A 22491-nucleotide genomic window follows, 5' to 3' on the forward strand; every position below is an offset into this window, starting at 1 on the left:
GGCACCTCCCAGTGCTCCATTCTGCCCGGGAACAATCGGATAATGACAGACGACTTTATATTAAAGACATTTCGTCAGGATACTTTTTCCTAGTGGACACAGGCGCCGATGTTTCGCTGCTGCCTACATCCTTAGTGTCGCCGAACATTCGCCCTCATCATACTTCACTGCAAGCCATGAATTCAACTAAACGACAATACTCGGGTTCAACCTCCCACGTCGTCTCACTGTCCGCCAACTCCAAATTCGAGTGGACATTTTAGTGTGCAATATTGAGGAATCTATACTAGGCATTAACTTCTTGCGTCACTACAAACTTTCACCGGACCTAGTGCGAAACACCGTGTTTCATCACCCATCCAAAACTCACTTCCCCTGTGCTCCGTCGAGCAAACCTCCCCATGACATGTTGGTCCGGGCTCATCTCATCCGTACGTGCTCGTCTCTGTCGACGATGTTACAAGAAACAACGCACAAGTGCCTTGTCGAGCTTGAAAACGTCGCTCGACTACGCAAGGAAAACTGAGTTCTTCCTCCAGCTCCACGAAACTCAGCTCCAGCTCTCTGACACAGCAAAGGAATTACAGACACTGCAGCAAGGACAAAGCAAGGTCAGTAAGTGCGCCGAATCTGCTTGTTGTGCCAGCAATCGAGCCTCTATGTGCTTACCTCCCGCTACCCCTTGCAACTGTGCTGTCAAGTCTACCATAATGTGTACTGACAGTTCCACGGGACCACACCCCCCCTAACACGGCAGCATTTGACACTCAGCCGGACACGAGTGCGCATGCGCGACGAGTGTCACGTGTTCCCGAACTGACAGCTCTTACCCCACCCCTCACGGACAGCACCTCAAACTATGCAACTTCGGCTCCTGCGCGCCGCCGTGCGACCGCCACTGACAACACAAACAGCCCACTCGCACCTAGCACTTCATCCGTGACCGTGCTGCCACAGGCCGTGCCCTCAGACAATGGGCTCACAAACGCTTCACGAGCTGTACCAAGCTCACATGACCATGGTGCCACTGCTGTGGGCCGGCGGCCATCTTGTCATGTTGACTCCTGGGACACTTCACCGCCTCGGCTCCCGTCTGATCCGCCGAGTGGCTCCGAACACCACGACCATGCCTTGCCTGCCCCGCCCGCCACCCATTGTAAACAAACCGCCTCCTGTGCCGCCGGCAACATTTCCATCGTCACCAACGGCACGGTTCACAAGCTTCGTCTCACGCCAGGCCCCCCGATCTCCAGTAAACCACGTCGACTTTGTCCTGAGCGCCTCTCCAACCTTAAACAGCAGATTTCTGAACTTCTAAGCTCTGACGTCATTGAACCCTCTGCCAGTAGCTGGTCTACGCCCATTCATGACACCCAAGAAATACAGGTCCTGGTGCATGTGTGGAAACTACCGTTGACTAAACGCACAAACAATTATGGACACCTACCCCATACCCAACATTGCCGACTTTACCAGTTCCCTCGCAGGTGTGACCACATTCTCGGTCATTGATTGCAAGCGAGCCTACCACCAGATCCCCACGGCACCTGAAGACATCGAGAAGACAGCAGTCACCACCCCAATTGGGTTATTTCAGTTTTGATTCATGCCCTTCGGTCTGAAAAACCAAACTCAGACCCGGCAACGCTTCATCAATGAAGTGCTATTCGACGTAAAATTCTGCTTTTCATACCTAGATGACATTCTTGTGTTCAGCTCCTCCGTCGAGGAGAACATTCGACATGTGAAAACTGTTATGAACACTCTCGTGGCAGCAGGCATCGAGACCAACCAGGACAAATTGCAGCTGCATAAACCCGCTGTCACTTTTCTTGGTTTTCGGGTTTCTGCTGACGGCATTTCACTGCCCCCTGAGAAGGTACAAACAATACTAAACCTTCCCAGACCTGCGTCATTCAAAGAGCAACGGCGCTTTCTGGGGACAGTTAATTATTATCACCGACATCTACCTCGGGCTGCGGAGATTCAGGCTCCACTGACAGACGCCTTGGCAGGCACCCACACTTCTGGATCTTGGACCGTTCCATGGACGCCTGCTATGACTGACTCTTTCACCGCCCTCAAACGTCTTCTTGTCGAGGCCTGCACCATCGCACATCCTCATCCAAATGCGCAGCTTTTCATCGCCACAGACACGAGTGGTAATGTCATTGGCGCTGTCCTTAGCCAGACAATCGATGGCCAGACTTCGCCTCTGCAGTTCTTCTCATGCAAGCTCACCAATGCACAACGGAAATATTCCGCATTTGACAGTGAGTTGCTCGTGGTCTATGAAGTGATCAAGAATTTTAAGACTGACGTTGAGGGACGCTCTTTCTATGTTTTAACGGACCACAAACCCCTGGCTGCGGCCGTTACAAACCCGCCAGTGGACCCGCCTCCTCGCTGCTTCAGATACATGGACTTCATATTTCAGTTCACCACCAATGTCAGACACATAAAGGGTGCTTCGTCCACACCACCTTCCCTGGCATTTCTGGTGAGATCTGGTGTGATGACAGTACTGGCACGTTATGCCCCCTCATCCCAACCACACTCCGTCAAGCTGTCTTCAACGCACTGCATAATTTAGCCCACCTCGGTGTTCGTGCATTTGCCCGCCTCGTTGTGGAGTGCTTTGTGTGGAGAAATGTCAACAAGGACTGCCAGCAATGGGCATGCTCCTGCGTCGCATGCCAATGCTGCAAAGTACACAAGCACACTTCACCTCCCCTCAGAGCCTTTTCGATCCCTCCTGGGCGTTTCTAGCATATTCATATTGACATTGTCGGCCCTCTCCCCCCCCCCCCCCCCCTCTAACGGCTTTCGTTATGTCCTCTCGTCTATTGACCGAACAACTCACTGGGTCAAGTCTGTCCCCCTCCACAATATTACTGCAGAAACTATTGCTCGAGCTTTCGTCGAGTCATAGGTATCGCATTTTGGATGTCCAGCTATCATCACGACTGACCAGAGCAGACAATTTGAGTCAGTCCTGTTCAACGAGATTTGTAACATCTGCGGCATCCAGCACATCCATACCACAGCATATCACCTGCAAAGTAACGGGCTAGTTGAGCGCTGGCACCGCACTTTCAAGGCAGTTCTTCGATGCCACGACTCTCTATGGACGGAGGCCCTTCCCCTTGTGCTACTCGGCATTCGTGCGATCTATAAGGAAGACCTCAAGGGCACAATAGCCGAGTTCTTATATGGCTAGAACATTGTTCTCCCTGGCGAACTCGTGAGCCCTTCCGCTTTTCTCCCTCAGTCTGAATTACCTTCCTTCATGGACCGCTTCAGACGCCACTTCATCAACCTCCATTTCCCTCTGCTTGCCAGTCACTCCCGCCCTAAGGTTCACGTCCCGAAATCTCTGGACAATTGCGAATATGTCATGCTCTGAGATAACACTGTTTGTGCTCCCCTCCAACCTCCATATACCGGCCCGTACTGAGTTCTCTGGCGCTCAGCGAACACCTATGACATCCAGATAAAAGATTCAGCTGTCACAGTCTCTATCAACAGACTTAAGCCTGCTCATGTCGAGCCTTCTTCTACCCCCGTTCAGGCCATGACCACACCACTCACTGTCATGGCTCACGACGCTCCGACCACTCCCTCAAGGTCGGACTTACACACTCAATCGAGTGACCTCTGGCTCCATTCGTCAAGCTCTCCTCCAACCTCGCTCTCTACTCTCTCTCACGCACTCCGTCAAGTGACCCCATGCTCCCCACGTTGAGCTTACCTATGATCATGCCCCCGCCGCCGGGCCCTTCGCCGGTCACTTCGACCTCTCCCCCTTCGCCTGCCTTGCCCTGTCGAGGTTTCCCACGCTCCCCCATCTTGAACGTGCCCTCGCTCGAGATGTTTGTGCCTGTTCCCCCGACATAATCCACGACATCTCTATAATACTACGCAATGATGCACTGTTCATCGTGTGTTTCTCTTCATCTGGTGTTCATGAAACAACCTCCGCCATTCCCTACCACGTGCTGAAATGTGATCCCCTTTCGCCCAACGTCAACCTGGACATGCTTTGTGTGTTCACCACGCCCACCGGAGACATCGTCGTCGTCGGTCCGTTCCGCCCACAAACCGCTGGCCTACCTGTCACCACACTACTAGCACGCCCAGTACGACGCCCGGCGCACTTCAACGACTTCCAGATTCGGTGGCTGGACCTTCCTTCATGACATCTACCCACACAGCTACCCAACGATGCTGTCGATCTGACTGTGATCCGGCTCCCGCAGACCACCCCTGCCAATGCCATAGTCATCCCCCTCTGCCTCTGAAAAGTACTCCGTACTGGGGGGGGGGGGGCGCTATGTGGCGCCGATGAAATCGACATCAGTATTGATCTGAGTATCGTCTTTGAACTAAACTAAACATTATCTTTGTGCAGTTCCGCGATCCAGTTCTTTGTAAGTCTTGTTTGTGTAAAGAGGTGAATAAATGAACTCCTGATAATAAGGTGGTGTTTGGTGTAACTGACCCGAGCATCCACCTCAACTTAATTTTGATAACAATGAGTACTAACTTAAAAATTTTCCCAAAAGAAACTAATCTGTTCATCCCATCAGTTGTATGTCTAACATTAATAGACTATTAATCTAATTTACTAAGTAATTTCATCAAGTCTGGTAAATTAAAAAGACACTCATTATGCATATTACAAAAATATTCTACAGTTTTGCTTCTTTTCCCCACACAAATAAAAATATCTATTTCTTAGTCTTTTGTGTTTTTTTATCTTTGATGTGAGAAGGAAGAAACTGAAAACTGAAATATGCAAAATAACACTGCAACTAAAATTATTTTGGAAACAGGTAGTCATTGCCTGTATGAAGAACAAAAAATAAACAAAATCTCAGAGCGAACACAACATTTCATAAAAGGAGAAATAGAACTGAATGTGAATGATAAGAATACAACTAACTAGAACATGATGTAAAGAAATGGGTAGGACAAATTTGAACCTACGAGTGTATAACTAATGATTATAATATTTGGGGAAGTTCAGAAAAGATTATCATTTAGGCAAAGTCAAAAAAAGCTTATGTGAATTTATTGATCTCTGCTAATACATGTTATTATATGAGAAAAATAAGCAAATATATACATAAAAGGAGATTTCAGCTCTTCAGAGGCAAACACTACAGCTCAAACTCAATTGCCAGTCTTTGCTATTGTGTAAAACAGGAAGTGCAAAAAGGAAGAAAAATAAATAAAAACATTATTTTATTTGTGATGGCTTGTGAACAATGTGACTGTTATCAGAATATTAATATTTTAAAAAAAACTATAGAAACTTTAAATAGAAGATTAGCATTTTTGAATAAATTCTTTGTCCTGTACTGTACTATGCAAATAATTCAGGAAACAGTTTCTGGGAATGCAACAACAGTGTTGAGCTGAAGCCAGGTGAAACATACTGATACTAAAAAGAGTTACAATTATAGCTTGTATGATGAAACATACAGCAAATTTCCTACTGTAGTCCAAATTTATGAGGATTTTTTCCAAGTCTGGTGCCATGTTTTTAACACTGACCTCTATCTCACTGAAAGTTACAGCAAAGAACAGCAGTACCATTTTTGACAACTACCATTGCTTGAAGGCAGAGTCACAATGACAGGTTGGTGAAAGAGATCCCTGCCAAGGACGCAGGAACAGAAGGGATATAAAAACTAAGTGAAGAGCAAAACAAGAAGGAAAGGTAGTTTAAGCATTAACTGGGAGAGGTACACAAGTTATCTTACCCCTCATGTTCCTCTCTTTTCCTACGAGAAGTGGCCTCTCACTCGGCCTACGACTGTGTACACATGAAGTTGTCACACTGTTATTTCATCCAAGTGTCATAATAAAGAAACAAGTACTGCTGAACAGACATCTATTGCTAATATTTTTATGTGACAACAGTGTGTTTGACTCACACAGCAGCTGCAGCATCTTGTCAAAATTATATGGGGATTATTATATTTTTCAATTATTTCTTTGAAATTTCTTTTACTCCTGTTCCTTTCTTTTCCATTTCCAACTCATGTCTCTTTTGTTCTTCTAATTCTTTCTCATCTTTTTTCTTATTTATAACTGCATTTGCAAATGCCACAGTTCCACCAGCAAGTGATCCAATTCTGGCTAAATGAGGTAACACAGTTAATAATAATGGTAAAAATCCACCTTCCCATTTTGTTTCTTTTTTGTTTGTTAATATTCAATAATCTTTTACACAACAGGAATAGTTAATAAAACAAGTAAATTTCCACCAGTTTTTTCCTCTTCCTTTCTTTTTTGAACATCAGTTAAAATTGTTCAATATTATTTAATTGTTCATTATTGAATTTAAGTTTAACTGATTTTGGTTTAGTTTTGCCACTTGGTAGCAAAGTATAATCAGTCATAAAGTTATACATTTATATAGACTAAAAAATAATAAAAGAATTTTTATAAACCCCATCCATTTTTATCAACTTCTAAACCATTCCTAATTTTCGTTTTCCATACATAATTCCTCTAATTGCAGTTGCAGCAATTTTTTCTCCCAATGAAGCATCACTTGCATCCATTCTTCCTTTTGCAAGTAATTGAAATTTTTTTATCAGCTTCATGTCTTTTTTATAATTCTTTATTATCTCTATAAGAAATATCACGTTCTTTACATACTTCATCTAATGGACTAATTCCTTGATCTCCTCTAGTAATCTTTCTTCTAATTTGCTTCCTGGACCACAAAATCAATAGCCTGGAAGATGCAACTCCAATGGTAATTTATTATTGAAAATAGTTACTAATCCTTTACCATGTTTTTTACTTTTCCAAAATTTTAGTGATAAATTATTCAAAAAACTAAACAAATATGGAATTCCTTTGGGATTATTAATCATAATATCACTAAATTTGTTCGTTAATATTTGCATTATTTCGACTTTTTCCTTATGATACTTTTTATTTTTTTATGATTTGTCACCATGAATTACTGTTAATCTATCAATTAAATCTCTAACAGCATTCATCCAAATACAGTCAACTGGTTTTTCTGAATATTCTTTTACTAAGCCTTCATCAACTTTTTTTCCTCACTTTGCAGTGAATCATCTAAATTTTTTGTCTCAATGCTGGAAAAAAGTCATCTACAATTTCTTTTACCAAATAATTATATTTATTTCTTCTACTTGATTTTATTTTATTTGGATTATTATCTAAGAAACTGCAAAAAGGTGGGAATTTAAGGAGATGGGACCTTGATAAACTGAAAGAACCAGAGGTTGTACAGAGTTTCAGGGAGAGCATAAGGGAACAATTGACAGGAATGTGGGAAAGAAATACAGTAGAAAAAAAATGGGTAGCTTTGAGGAATGAAATAGTGAAGGCAGCAGAGGATCAAGTAGGTAAAAAGACGAGGGCTAGTAGAAATCCTTGGGTAACAGAAGAGATACTGAATTTAATTGATGAAAGGAGAAAATACAAAAATGCAGCAAGTGAAGCAGGCAAAAAGGAATACAAACGTCTCAAAAATGCGATCGATAGGAAGTGCAAAATGGCTAAGCAGGGATGGCTAGAGGACAAATGTAAGGATGTAGAGGCTTATCTCATGAGGGGTAAGATAGATACTGCTTACAGGAAAATTAAAGAGACCTTTGGAGAAAAGAGAACCACTTGCATGAATATCAAGAGCTCAGATGGAAACCCAGTTCTAAGCAAAGAAGGGAAAGCAGAAAGGTGGAAGGAGTATATAGAGGGTCTATACAGGGGCGATGTTCTTGAGGACAATATTATGGAAATGGAAGAGGAGGTAGATGAAGATGAAATGGGAGATACGATACTGCGTGAAGAGTTTGACAGAGCACTGAAAGACCTAAGTCGAAACAAGGCCCCGGGAGTAGACAACATTCCATGAGAACTACTGACAGCCTTGGGAGAGCCAGTCCTGACAAAACGCTACCATCTGGTGAGCAAGATGTATGAGACAGGCGAAATTCCCTCAGACTTCAAGAAGAATATAATACTTCCAATCCCAAAGAAAGCAGGTGTTGACAGATGTGAAAATTACCGAACTATCAGTTTAATAAGTCACAGCTGCAAAATACTAACGCGAATTCTTTACAGACGAATGGAAAAACTGGTAGAAGCCGACCTCGGGGAAGATCAGTTTGGATTCCGTAGAAATGTTGGAACACGTGAGGCAATACTGACCCTACGACTGATCTTAGAAGAAAGATTAAGGAAAGGTAAACCTACATTTCTAGCATTTGTAGACTTAGCGAAAGCTTTTGACAATGTTGACTGGAAAACTCTCTTTCAAATTCTGACGGTGGCAGGGGTAAAATACAGGGAGCGAAAGGCTATTTACAATTTGTACAGATAGGTATCGGAGATAGATCTATTCGGTAGATAGGTAATTGAAGAAAATGTACCAAAAGCAACGACTCGAATATCCCTCTTTGAACTGACGTAACTAGACCGAGAAGTTTAACTAGGTAGCAGCGTCAGTCGCCAAACCGACATTTAGGCCTAGCACACACGCATCGATTTTTATCGTACGGAAATATATCGTACGATCAAATTCTTTTAGTGCAGCAAAGAAGTTCCTATGCTCTCCTTTGTTCCTCTAAAAGAATTTAATCGTGCAATATACAGTCTGTACACTGCGGACACTCCCACGCACACTGCACAGTACACTGGCCTGTCACTGGTGCATCACCATCAATCCTGAAAAGACACGGGCTATCTGGAGACTTGGGAGACATGGACTCTCTCAACGCTCCCCCCCCCCCCCCCCCTTACACCTGCACCTACATGGATCCTGACTCCCATGGCGCAGATCTGCCAAGTATCTCGGTGTAACCCTGGACTCGAGACTAACGTGGAAACCCCACATAGACGAGATCCACAGGAAGGTCTGCACCAGAATGTCCATCCTATACTCAGTCCTCAACACAACCTGCTCCCTTCCCTTCCCTGTAGGACTAAATGTGTATCAGGCCCTCATGAGGCCAGTATTGGAGTATTGGAGTATGCGTGCCCCGTCTAGGGATACGTGGAAAAGCAGCACCTGGACAAACCCCAGAGCCTGCAGAACTGCGCTCTCAGGAGGGCACTGCACCTACCCATGGGATTCCCCACAGACGATCTGCACACCGCTGCCAAAATCCCACTCCTCAAAGAAAGATTCCAAGATCTTGCAAGGGCTTTCTATGAGAGCTCTTCCAGATCTGGAAATAACCTCATCCACTCCTTAGATCGGTATGACATATCTCGTGATAAGCACAAACGCCCCATGACGATCTTCGACGATTAAGTCGAAGAGCAAAATCCAGAAACTCTCCAAATTCTAATACCAATCCTTAATCCTTAAAATACCCAACATCTCGCCAACCTCAGGCAAATACTAGACACCACCAGAACTCCAACACAACACACAGACAGCCAAAACAATCAAAGATGACTTCACACACACAACACACATTGTGGAGTAAAAGCCAACAGGCTATAAACCCCTCCATACACTTTCCCAAGGAGGGGAAAGTAAAAGGTGAGAGAGAGACAGCATCCCGACACTTCACCTGAAGACGATGGATACACAGTCCATTGAAACGTTGTGACTAGAAGACGACGTCTCTCGGATGATAACCCGTGAAGATTTCATAACAAAATCTTTGTATGACGCACTAATAGGCTCTTTTGTTTCTTCGTAACAAACTCAATTTTGCCAGCTGCAACAGATCCGTCTCGCGGTGATCCTCCTCCAGCTATAAGGTGTTAAACAGGTATGGTATTTAGCATCAGAAACTTAAAATGTGCTTAGACTCGATACATAACAATTTTGAGGTCTCTCCATCCATCTGCTGGGTCCCTGAAAATTAATTCCGAATGGGTGCACTCGCAATGATTTCTTAATCAGGGGAAATTTGTGTGATCTGGGTGGTGATAGGTAGCTATGCATGGAATGCGCTGACACAAACGCCGACTCGGTTGTTTGTATATATAACAGACACCACTGTGTGTTGTCTGGATTTACAAGTATCAAAAATACGAAAAGGTTTCATTGACAAATATGTGATAGCGGGAAGCTTTTTTGCTACTAGCTAGTGCGGAAACGACATCCAGCTGGTGCGAGTGTGGACGTATCACAATTTTGTTTTGTTATACACCTATAAATGATAGTCAGAAATGTTATGCTGCTGCTTAAACGTAAAGGTACTGTGGCTTATGTTCCGCCATATCACCAGGCGTTTGAGGGAAGTAATCAGACTACTATTCATGTAAAAAAATTACGTATGTATAGTCGTAGGGGAAGGATAGATTTGACGTGGTGAATTGTGATTTCAGCGCATTGGGGAGTATATCCGAACGTAAAGGGTGATAGATTCATTTCGTAAACAGCTGCACAATATAGCAATGTGAGGGTTCGACTGGATCTGCTACAGTGTACAAATAGGATGGGCTATACGGCTGTAAAAATAAATAAATAAATAAATAAATAAATAAAAATGGATACACAGAACGTCCGCTCCCCTAAGCAGATCCTCAGGTTTTCTTCGTTGCACTATCGACTGCGATGTTGATTACAGTACACCAGTCAGTATCGGTGATGTCTTTCCAACCCTTTCGTCCGCGGGAGCGCTGTTGATTCTTTCATAATGCCAAACGCCTGTGCTTTACAACACTTGTTTGAGACAGTCTTGGCTGGCTGCAGCACCTTCTGGAAGTGCTGACTGCAAGACTTAAATGTCAAATAAGTTCCTAAAACTGAGGAGAATTGACTCATTGCCGGTGTGAGTGTGGGCAAACCGTAATTTTTTTGGGTGCTGTACACATATAAACGGTAACTGCACTGCTTATCTGAAATGTGTATATGTTGCAGAGTAAAGTAACTGTGGCCTATGTTCCGGCATTTGCAGAGATAATGACTGTGTATCCTATCGTGAGGCTGGTATAGAATCAACACATCGATAAACGTAAGGATATGAGAGAGATTTTACGTGGAAAATTGTGTGCGCTACGGATATTTAAATTTCATAGTGAGATTCGTTCCAGAACCACGGCCGTCAAGAGGAGAAATTTCCAGTGCATCGCCCGGTGTCAGACGACAGGAGGAACAGTAATATTTAATTGTAATTACAGTGCTAATATACGTGCCTGGTTCCCAGTATTCTTGGGTCTGAAGATGGCTGTAGACAGCATAGCAGCAAGGAAGCAGGTCCGGGCCGGAAACGGTATCTCGGCTGAGGCCTTTGTTCCAAACCGGGGCTGGTCCATCCTTTGTACAGCAGTTCAGAGAGTGTGAGAAAGCTTCCGGTCCGCTGCAGATTATGACGACTTGGCTCGCAGATGCCCCTGGGTGGGTGAATATTGAAATAATACCCAGCTTGCGTTGTGCCGCCTTTGGGACCGCGTGTGTTGCAAGTACACTGAGAGGTGGCCATAGTCTTCGGCAATGGAAACTCTCACTTATATTTCTAATAATGTAACAATATTTAATGCAATTGATCGTCGTGTTCTTCTGATAACGAGTTCGATCGTAATATCACTTTCTGATCGTAATAATATCATTTAATTTACGTAGCACAGAATTACTGTTCGTGTCTGCAAACCAACACCAAGTTGTAAAAGAATGACCATAGGAATCGAACTGTTTTTATTGATGATGATGATGAGCGTTTGACGTCATTGGCCGGGAGGCCCCTCGCGGGGCAGGTCCGGCCGCCTTGGCGCAGGTCTTATTACATTCGGCGCCACATTGGGCGACCTGCACGCCGGATGGGGATGAAATGATGATGAACACAACACAACACCCAGTCCCTGAGCGGAGAAAATCTCCGACCCAGCCGGGAATCGAACCCGGGCCCGGAGGACGGCAATCCGTCACGCTGACCACTCAGCTACTGTGGCGGACACTGTTTTTATTGATTGAATAATTTAAGAATGCCCACTGTATTTCCTTATCCTATTAACTCCACAGCAGGAGGGAGGAAGAAATGAATGTATGAAAATAATTGCAGGGAGAATGTTTGGGGACAGAATAAGGTTCAAATGGCTCTGAGAACTATGAGACTTACCATCTGAGGTCATCAGTCCCCTAGAACTTAGAACTACTTAAACCTAACTAACCTAAGGACATCACACACATCCATGTCCGAGGCAGGATTCGAACCTGCGATCGTAGCGGTCACGCGGTTCCAGACTGAAGCACCTAGAACCGCTAGGCCACTGCGGCCGGCTAGAGAGAACAAGGATTGAACGACATTTAGCGATTGTGGGTGTACGATAGGGAACAACTAGTCGATAGGCAGCCATTATGGAAGCTCTGAAACTTTAGCCTTTGCCTGTAGCGAGGTGTAGGAAGGTTGGATAGTCTGAAAAACTTACGTTTCAGTCTTTGGGAGGCAAACCGCGGGATCTTTCCCATTGTGTAGAAGGGAGGTTTGACCGGCAACTTTAAACCGGGGAAATTCTGAGCTGATGATTGGTTGGGAGCCGGCGCCACCATGAGCGGTCAGGCGAGCAGAACAGTTGCGTGGGACCGAGTCGGGGACTGATGCTGAAAACTTGGACGAGAGAGAACGCTTTTCTGAGATGGGGCGAGCGATGCTCGATTTGAGTGTGGGAAATGTGCTATAGTTATGATTAATGGTTTCACATTAGGTGAACAACCCTCTTTTGCAGCTAGACGTAAGGTAATATTAATATTTTGGGGGAACGAAATTTATTTAGGTAGGTAATCTGCAATAGTGGCTGATGTAGAAATGTTGCTTTGCTTTGTGATAGTAATTCGCAGTTTTGGGGTTTTATAACAATTGCGCGGTGAGTAATTTAATATTAATTTGTTGAGCAAGCAGGTTCATTAGGAAAAATGAAATATTTAAGTGTGTGTGGCAGTTTACGTAGTTTTACGCCTGGCACTCACCACATGGGACTGATCAAGACTCCTATAACTACTGGAAGCACGAGTACTAAGGACCTATAGCATGTAAGTAGGAAGTGTGATATTATATGAAATATGCATGTGGAATTAAGTACTGTTATAGTTTTTCAATTTTCTTACACATCTGCAATCCTGAAAGATTTAGTAAGGTAGATCCTTTGTTAAGGACACGTGGTATCTCGTGTGAAAGCGTGTGACGAATTTTAGCAAACGAAGTGAAGATAATGCTTGCTTATTCATGTTTATTAGAATGTGATGATGATGATGATGATGTTTGGTTTGTGGGGCGCTCAACTGCGTGGTTATCAGCGCCCGTACAATTTCCCAACCTTTGCTCAGTCCAATTTCGCCACTTTCCTGGATGATGATGAAATGATGAGGACAACACAAACACCCAGTCATCTCGAGGCAGGTGAAAATCCCTGACCCCGCCGGGAATCGAACCCGGGACCCCGTGCTCGGGAAGCGAGAACGCTACCGCGAGACCACGAGCGGCGGACCTTTTTATTGGAATGTAGAGTCACGTGGGGAACTCTTCTCAATAATTAATATTGCAAAACGGGGAAAGAGATTAGAAAACAGATAACGTAGCCATGAGCTTTGGCTGCAAAAAAATAAGTAATTCAACTTGAGTGTGTGTATTTTGTATGTGTAATTTTGGAACGGTTTTCATATTTCAATGGGTGAAGTTGTGTCAGGAGTAGGCAGCAGTACAACAGTGGCTATTAAAGTGAGTTGTCAAATAGGGGCGGAATTTATATGTGATAATTTTGGTTTTCGGTATGATAATTTTGAGCAGAGATAGTTGCTGAATGATGAATATAGGAACTGCTAACGGCTCGATCTTTACGTTTCTCCTGTGCATATGTTGGTGCAGTAATTGTGTGTGCATGTTGATTAATGGATGCAGTTGTGGAATATCATTTTCTTCCAATCCAAAAGTGGGCATTTGTGCTAATAAGAGAGACCACTCTGTAAGAGACCATAGTTTTCGTAAAAAAGTCAGATGCGTTAACGATAAATTTAAATACAAAGTCAGATGCGTTAAATTTTACATTGTTAATAAGAAAGTCAGATTCATTTAATTTACATTGTGGAATCTGATGCAAATTTCATACTGTGTAAAGATCAGATGCGTTAAGATTTGTTTAAAGAAGTGAATAGTTTTGTTCTTTTAATTATCTAAAATGTTTAATGAATAAACCATTTGTCAAATAAAATTCAAATTTGAGTCGGAGCATGCTTTATATAAGAGTAGACAAACCTTTCATTATTTTATTAACTGTTGAAGAAAAGAAATTTTATTTAGTGATTTTACTATATGTTTGAATGACAATCATTTGGCCAGGCAGAATTGACATAGTTTTCAAGTTAGGGCATTTAGGCAAAAGTCCCGCAAATAAATCCCTTGCGCGTGGTGTTAAACTGAACTAATAGAGGGAACCTTTCATAATTGCGACCCTGCCAGGAATTTTTTTGGACTGGTATGGAGATATGTCTTCTGGAATAGGTGTTTGTAATACAGATTTTTATTTTTGTTGTAATTCATAGTAGGAGGTGAGTTAGCTGATACGAAATTTTGTGTTAGGAATGCTAACAAGGTCAAAAACATGAAATATGGCGAGTAATGAGAATGCAGAAGCATCGGTATTAGAAGATAGCTTTTTGCCAGTTGAATTCCGGGTAAACCGGGCGAAAGACGCCATGAACGAGCAGTGTGTGGAAGGGGACGTTGGCGACTGCAGTCACTCACGTGAGGAACCGTTGGAGGAGCGGGCACTTAGCAAATCCTTTCAAGCGGACAGCGGAAGCCACGTGATGAACGTAGGCAGGACAATGAGTACAGAAGCCCGCAGGGGTATTTCCGAGGTATGCGGTCCGAATGGGGACGACGGTGACGGCAGAGATGGACCCAGCAGCGGTACAGACACAGCAGCGACTGATGGAAACGGTGAGCAAAGCAAAAGAGTAGAATGCAACATGAATTCAGATGTCGAAAACAGTGGTAGAGGTGTAGCGGGGGTGACGAGCGGCTTAAATGTAGATATATTCCAACAGATCATGAACGCGATGAACGAAAATAAAAAAAAGTATGGACAAGATGCAAAAAGATATGAAGGATTAACATAAGAAAAGTATAGACGCCGTAATAAAAGATCAGGATGAGAGTAAGACAGATCGAGGCGTAATGAGAAAAGAAATTAGGGAAAGCCAAGATAAAATAAACGAGAAATTAGAGACGCTGGAGGCGATAAGAGCGGACCAGGTCGCGATTAGGCTGGAAACGGAGGTGAACGACGAACTGGTTAAGGGGATAGCCGATAAAATAAAGACCGTGAATAAAAGGCTAGATAGTGGGGGAAAGAGTGTGGAAGCAGTAGACCAGAGACTAGAGAAAGTGATTACTAAAGGTCAGGGTGCAGCTGAAACGATGAGAAAGGAGATAAGTGCCGCGAAAGAAGTAGTGAGACGCATGGCAGAACGTGTCGAGGCCTTATAGCAGAATCAAAGACCAAGCTAGGTAACGATTCCGAATTAGGAACAAGTTAAAAATATGGTAGCAGACGTCTGCCAAGATCAACTAAATAGAATAGTTTCGGTAGTGAAGCAAGCCAAAGCCCAGAGTGATAAAATGAACGATCACTTGGAGGTGATAGCCACTATAGCGAAGAAGGTAGACCAGTTGTCGACAGTAGTAGAAACTTTGACACAACGTAGTGAGAATGGGAGTTTAGATACCGTACCTGTATGCGCGGAAGATACCGAGGCAGTACTCTCGTTAATGAGATTCAAAGAGGTTCAGACAGCAATTAATACAATTAATAAGCAGAATAGGGAAATTTCCCTCCCCCCCCCCCCCCCCCCATGAACCATGGACCTTGCCGTTGGTGGGGAGGCTTGCGTGCCTCAGCGATACAGGTAGCCGTACCGTAGGTACAACCACAACGGAGGGGTATCTGTTGAGAGGGCAGACAAACGTGTGGTTCCTGAAGAGGGGCAGCAGCCTTTTCAGTAGTTGCAAGGGCAACAGTCTGGATGATTGACTGATCTGGCCTTGTAACAATAACCAAAACGGCCTTGCTGTGCTGGTACTGCGAACGGCTGAAAGCAAGGGGAAACTACGGCCGTAATTTTTCCCGAGGGCATGCAGCTTTACTGTATGATTAAATGACGATGGCGTCCTCTTGGGTAAAATATTCCGGAGGTAAAATAGTCCCCCATTCGGATCTCAGGGCGGGGACTACTCAAGAGGATGTCGTTATCAGGAGAAAGAAAACTGGCGTTCTACGGATCGGAGCGTGGAATGTCAGATCCCTTAATCGGGCAGGTAGGTTAGAAAATTTAAAAAGGGAAATGGATAGGTTAAAGTTAGATATAGTGGGAATTAGTGATGTTCGGTGGCAGGAGGAACAAGACTTCTGGTCAGGTGATTACAGGGTTATAAATACAAAATCAAATAGGGGTAATGCAGGAGTAGGTTTAATAATGAATAGGAAAATAGGAGTGCGGGTAAGCTACTACAAACAGCATAGTGAACGCATTATTGTGGTCAAGATAGATACGAAGCCCACACCTACTACAGTAGTACAAGTTTATATGCCAACTAGCTCTGCAGATGACGAAGAAATTGAAGAAATGTATGATGAAATAAAAGAAATTATTCAGATAGTGAAGGGAGACGAAAATTTAATAGTCATGGGTGACTGGAATTCGAGAGTAGGAAAAGGGAGAGAAGGAAACGTAGTAGGTGAATATGGATTGGGGCTAAGAAATGAAAGAGGAAGCCGCCTCGTAGAATTTTGCACAGGGCACAACTTAATCATAGCTAACACTTGGTTTAAGAATCATGAAAGAAGGTTGTATACATGGAAGAACCCTGGAGATACTAAAAGGTATCAGATAGATTATATAATGGTAAGACAGAGATTTAGGAACCAGGTTTTAAATTGTAAGACATTTCCAGGGGCAGATGTGGACTCTGACCACAATCTATTGTAGATTAAAACTGAAGAAACTACAAAAAGGTGGGAATTTAAGGAGATGGGACCTGGATAAACTGAAAGAACCAGAGGATGTACAGAGTTTCAGGGAGAGCATAAGGGAACAATTGACAGGAATGGGGGAAATAAATACAGTAGAAGAAGAATGGGTAGCTTTGAGGGATAAAGTAGTGAAGGCAGCAGAGGATCAAGTAGGCAAGAAGACGAGGGCTAGTAGAAATCCTTGGGTAACAGAAGAAATATTGAATTTAATTGATGAAAGGAGAAAATATAAAAATGCAGTAAATGAAGCAGGCAAAAAGGAATACAAACGTCTCAAAAATGAGATCGACAGGAAGTGCAAAATGGCTAAGCAGGGATGGCTAGAGCACAAATGTAAGGATGTAGAGGCTTATCTCACTAGGGGTAAGATAGATACTGCGTACAGGAAAATTAAAGAGACCTTTGGAGATAAGAGAACCACTTGTATAAACATCAAGAGCTCAGATGGAAACCCAGTTCTAAGCAAAGAAGGGAAAGCAGAAATGTGGAAGGAGTATATAGAGGGTCTATACAGGGGCGATGTTCTTGAGGACAATATTATGGAAATGGAAGATGAGGTAGATGAAGATGAAATGGGAGATATGATACTGCGTGAAGAGTTTGACAGAGCACTGAAAGACCTAAGTCGAAACAAGGCCCTGGGAGCATTTGTAGACTTAGAGAAAGCTTTTGACAATGTTGACTGGAATACTCTCTTTCAAATTCTAAAGGCGGCAGGGGTAAAATACAGGGAGCGAAAGGCTATTTACAATTTGTACAGAAACCAGATGGCAGTTATAAGAGTCGAGGGACATGAAAGGGAAGCAGTGGTTGGGAAGGGAGTAAGACAGGGTTGTAGCCTCTCCCCGATGTTATTCAATCTGTATATTGAGCAAGCAGTAAAGGAAACAAAAGAAAAATTCGGAGTAGGTATTAAAATCCATGCAGAAGAAATAAAAACTTTGAGGTTCGCCGATGACATTGTAATTCTGTCAGAGACAGCAAAGGACTTGGAAGAGCAGTTGAATGGAATGGACAGTGTCTTGAAAGGAGGATATAAGATGAACATCAACAAAAGCAAAACGAGGATAATGGAATGTAGTCGAATTAAGTCGGGTGATGCTGAGGGAATTAGATTAGGAAATGAGACACTTAAAGTAGTAAAGGAGTTCTGCTATTTGGGGAGCAAAATAACTGATGATGGTCGAAGTAGAGAGGATATAAAATGTAGACTGGCAATGGCAAGGAAAGCGTTTCTGAAGAAGAGAAATTTGTTAACATCGAGTATAGATTTAAGTGTCAGGAAGTCGTTTCTGAAAGTATTTGTATGGAATGTAGCCATGCATGGAAGTGAAACATGGACGATAAATAGTTTGGACAAGAAGAGAATAGAAGCTTTCGAAATGTGGTGTTACAGAAGAATGCTGAAGATTAGATGGGTAGAGCACATAACTAATGAGGAAGTATTGAATTGGATTGGGGAGAAGAGAAGTTTGTGGCACAGCTTGGCCAGAAGAAGGGATCGGTTGGTAGGACATGTTCTGAGGCATCAAGGGATCACCAATTTAGTATTGGAGGGCAGCGTGGAGGGTAAAAATCGTAGAGGGAGACCAAGAGATGAATACACTAAGCAGATTCAGAAGGATGTAGGTTGCAGTAGGTACTGGGAGATGAAACAGCTTGCACAGGATAGAGTAGCATGGAGAGCTGCATCAAACCAGTCTCAGGACTGAAGACCATAACAACAACAACAGGGAAATTTTAGAGAAAAATGGCAAAAAAATACGAATGGAGGTGGAAACGGTCTTGCAGCACCTGTAGCAGTAAGGCGAACTAACGACAGTTTACATGAAAGGAGTACATTACAAGAGACGGAAGAAGGAGACTTGGCATTTTAGGGGAGAGGCTATGCAGGCTAAAGAGGATGGAGAATAGAAGAGTAAGTAATAGTAGGACACAGAAGGACAATGTAGATGAGGAATGCAGAAAGCATTTCGTAACGGTAAAGAACTATACGCACTATCCAGACGCCAATGCTTGGCAACACCCGAGTATGTGGCTGGCGCCGTTTCGTGATTCTTTACCGAATTCTTGGGGGAACAAGCTAAGAATGAAGTTTGTGTGTAATTACTTATGTGATGAGGCCCGTGCTACAATGCAAGAAAAGATAAATAGATACGGAACTTTCGAGAATTTTGTAGGCTGTTTCTTGAGGAGCACTAGTCAAGCTCGATCCAGAGCCAGTTCAAACTAAACATCCTGATGATGCCCCACATCAGTGAGTGCAATGATAGGGATCTGGTGCATTATTTCAGCGAGATGCTGAAGAGAAACAAATACTTAGATGCTCTGTATGAGGCCCCAGAATTAATGACAATATGCTTAACGAAATTGCCTGGGAGACTAAGAAGTGACATAGTAATTGCCGGCAGAGGGATGCAGAATTCGACGGAATTGCTTAGGGAGCTGAACAGAGAGAGTAATTATGGTAACAATCAAGGGAAACAGTTGAATAATAGGCGAAATAGTAATGAAAGAAACGATAGTAATCGGAATGGCTATCACAGAAGCGATGGGGGAGGTACCAGAGTAATGGCAGTTGGTATCAAGGAAACAATAATAGCAGTTGGCATCAAGGAAACAACGTAAGTGGACGGTACAGGACATATAATAATGGTGGTGAACGACGGAAATACAACAATAGTAGAGGTAATGGCGGTGGAAATGATAGGAGGCCGGACCAGGGAGCAGAAGTGAACAGAGGTAATGAGGACAGGTGAAACAGAATTTGACAACTATGCGACGGGGCTGTCAACGACAGAAATGTGGTATGAAATGGTTTTACAATAGACTACGGCGAAATTAGGGAGACGTTGCTGGAAGGGAATGACGCAAAAGGAGGACAGCGAATCATTAGCATAGATGTTAATAATGTGATAATTCAGTTTGTAGTTGACTCGGGGAGTCAGACGAGCGCAATCAGAGAAGATGTATATATAGCGTGCAGCGCAACGAAAGCGTGGCCAATGTAACCACTACAAAAGACCGTAGTGAGAGGGGCTGTGGGACACAAGTGTGTTGAGGTAAAAAGGCAGGCACAGGTAAGCAGACATAGAAGTTCAGATACCATTCGATGAATGTAAATAGGGAGGGCTTTGTCTCACAGTAAGTTTAGGGTTGGAGATGAGAAGAGATAGGAAAATGTGGTCCAAGGATAAAGGTGAAGAGAGAGTAAATAGCAGTTTATGGGTTCAGGATATAATAGAAGAAGAGATAGATGTCAAAATCTTCGAGTACAGAGAGCTTAGGGAAATTCTTAGAAGACGCTCCAGGATCTTTCAGGAAACAACTAGGACCATACGTGGGTTCGTGTACAAATTCAACGCGAAACCGCACCAACACTTTAAGGCGCAGGTATATCCAATTCCACTGGTGTACTAAGAGAAGTTGGAGCATTAGAAAATTGTAGCGAAATGCAGGAAGATCTGCAGCGGATAGGCACTTGGTGCAGGAAGTGGCAACTGACCCTTAACATAGACAAATGTAATGTATTGAGAATACATAGAAAGAAGGATCCTTTATTGTATGATTATATGATAGCGGTACAAACACTGGTAGCAGTTACTTCTGTAAAATATCTGGGAGTATGCGTGCGGAACGATTTGAAGTGGAATGATCATATAAAATTAATTGTTGGTAAGGCGGGTACCAGGTTGAGATTCATTGGGAGAGTCCTTAGAAAATGTAGTCCATCAACAAAGGAGGTGGCTTACAAAACACTCGTTCGACCTATACTTGAGTATTGCTCATCAGTGTGGGATCCGCACCAGATCGGGTTGACGGAGGAGATAGAGAAGATCCAAAGAAGAGCGGCGCGTTTCGTCACAGGGTTATTTGGTAACCGTTATAGCGTTACGGAGATGTTTAACAAACTCAAGTGGCAGACTCTGCAAGGGAGGCGCTCTGCATCGCGGTGTAGCTTGCTCGCCAGGTTTCGAGAGGGTGCGTTTCTGGATGAGGTATCGAATATATTGCTTCCGCCTACTTATACCTCCCGAGGAGATCACGAATGTAAAATTAGAGAGATTAGAGCGCGCACAGAGGCTTTCAGACAGTCGTTTTTCCCGCGAACCATACGCGACTGGAACAGGAAAGGGAGGTAATGACAGTGGCACGTAAAGTGCCCTCCGCCACACACCGTTGGGTGGCTTGCGGAGAATAAATGTAGATGTAGAGAGTGGAAAAGGAGATTAAAAACATGCTGGAGCAGGAGATAATCGAACCAGCGGTTAGTCCGTACAACAGTCCTCTTGTATGTATTGAAAAAAGGGCAAGAGCATCTGCTTGGTGCTGGATTCACGTAGTGTGAACAAAATCATAGTATCGGAAACAGATGGGCCAGGAACGTTTGAGGAGTTGTTACAGCGTGCTAAGCTCTGTCGATTTGCGGACCAGCTTCTGGCAGGTGAAGTTGGACCCTGCATGTCGTAAGCATACGGCATTCTTGTGCTATGGAAAGGGCTACCAATTCCGCAAGAACGTATCGTCAGTGGCATCATTAGGGCACTAGACACAGTGATTCCGGAACAGATTAGAAACAAAGTGGCTTTATACATCGATGATGTACTCATAGCGGAGAAGAATTGGGTCCAACATAATAGAACGCTAGAAATTTTATTAGACGCATTCGCTAAGTATGGCGTCACTGTGAATCTGCGTAAGCCAGAGTTTGGCTAGAAGCAAATAGATTTCTTAGGGAATGTCATATCTCCAGAGGAAATTAGGCAGAACCTGGATAAATAAGACGCGATTAGGGGTTTTCCGGTTCCGAAGACAAAGCTACAATTACTGGGTTATCTGGGTTTAATCAATTTCTACAAGCGGTTTATTCAAATCAAAGGAGTGACTACGCCACGACTATTTAAGTGGAAAGAAGGGATTTTGGTCCTGGGATGCGGTGACGCAGGACAAATTTGATTAATTGAAAATGGTACTGTTAGAGGCTCCTCTACTAGGTCATCCAAATTTGGAGAAGGAGTTCTGTTTGGCGACCAATATCTCACTTTGAGGGTTGGGTCTGACCCTGTTCCAAGAAATCGAGCGAGGAGGAACTATCATACAGCAACCAATTGCTTTTGCCAGTCGAGTACTGAGCACAGGGAACCATAGGATTGAGGATACAGACATCAGGGAAAACCGGATTGATTTAGTGTATATACGCGGAGTGCCATTTGAAAATTATATTTGAGACGCGATGGGGGAAATAGGAATTTTGCAACAGAGAGAGAGACTCTGTTTGGAGGATGGTTAGAGATAAACTAGGGCAGCAAAATAACCGAAAGCTCGATCAAATTTACAGGATAAAGGATAATATTTTGTTTTTTAGAAGAGCAAAGTCTGATATTTGGGCCATTTGTGTACCAGCTGTACTTGTAAACAATGGTACGTGCTCTTTTGCTACGGACATTACGGACCTAGAAAATGTAGTTCACGTCTTAGGGAGTCGGTGTATTTCATGAATATGGAGAGGAGAGT

This window comes from Schistocerca cancellata, chromosome 4 (genome assembly GCF_023864275.1).
Source record: "Schistocerca cancellata isolate TAMUIC-IGC-003103 chromosome 4, iqSchCanc2.1, whole genome shotgun sequence".
Classification (NCBI taxonomy): Eukaryota; Metazoa; Arthropoda; class Insecta; order Orthoptera; family Acrididae; genus Schistocerca; species Schistocerca cancellata.